Below are 1,195 nucleotides of genomic sequence, written 5' to 3'. Positions count from 1 at the left end.
CCCTGCTGGGAGACAGTGGTTTCTTATTCTTCAGGGCGCAGCCTGTCTTTGGTGGCCATGACCTCGTTCCCGCAGCTGCTCCACTGTGACTGGACCACAGAAAAGACCGCCTGGCTCTGTGTGAGCCTGGGGTGGCCACCGCAGCGGCCCTGCACTGTTCCCGGGCGGTCCCGCCGGCCCTGCCACGGCTGACAGGATGCTCCACCCTGGCTCATAGCAGGAGTGCCCGCCTCCCCGCCAGGGCCAGACTCTCCAGGGGGCCGGACCCAGCACTGGGCTCCGGTCTGCTGGACGCCCTTGGTCCTTGCCCCCTTTTCTCAAGGCTAACACAGCAAAGCAAGTCAACAATTATAAGCAAAGCAAAATCATTCCCGGGCCATTGAGTAGCTAGGTGACTGTGGGCAGGACCCGAACCTCACTGTACTGCAAATGAGGATTGTTAACCTCTGCTGGTGGTCAGCCCTGGGCAGTACATTAACTCATTGTATGCCATAAGCATCTATAGACGCTTGTGGGGGTGGCTTCCATTTTGGACGAGTGGCAGTTACCTGGTTATAAGCGCAAAGCACTCGGAGCTGTCCCGTGGAGCGGGCAGTGCGGAGTCAACCTGTGCAGCTGCAGCGCCAGCCAGACACACTCCAGCCAGGCTCTGTGAGCTTCTTGAACAGCTGCAGCGCCAGCCAGACACACTCCGGGCTCTGTGAGCTTCTTGAACAGCTCCCAGCCTTGCTCTCAGCAGCTCCCTGCCCCAGGCCATTACTGCGCCAGGACTGCTTCTCCATTTAGCAGATCGTTTCAATCGCCAGCCCATTAGGTCCCATTAGAGGACATCCTGCCGGTGCTCATCAAGCTTTAATGTGCAAACAAAGCACTTGAGGACCTTGTGCTTCAGCAGAGCCTGAGTCAGGCCTGGCGGGGCTGGAAGCCTGCATTCCTAGTGGCTCCCAGGAGGTGCTAATCCGATGGTCCACAGACCCCCCCTTGAGTAGCAAGGCTGCAACCTAGTACACCAACTGCTGCCCATGGAAACGCCTGGTGGAGCCTCAGAACCTATGGCTATCCAGGCTCCACCCAGAAATCATGACTCAGCAGGCCTGGAATGTACGTGGCTTTGGCTTCGGGGTATTTTCTGGTTCCTGGTGATGAAATGTGGAATAAACTTTGAGTACAGATGCTGTTAGCCAAGTTTAATATG

This window comes from Myotis myotis, unplaced genomic scaffold, assembly GCF_014108235.1.
Source record: "Myotis myotis isolate mMyoMyo1 unplaced genomic scaffold, mMyoMyo1.p scaffold_m19_p_31, whole genome shotgun sequence".
Classification (NCBI taxonomy): domain Eukaryota; kingdom Metazoa; phylum Chordata; class Mammalia; order Chiroptera; family Vespertilionidae; genus Myotis; species Myotis myotis.
The sequence above is the reverse complement of the archived record's forward strand: the minus strand, read 5'-3'. Positions refer to the sequence as shown.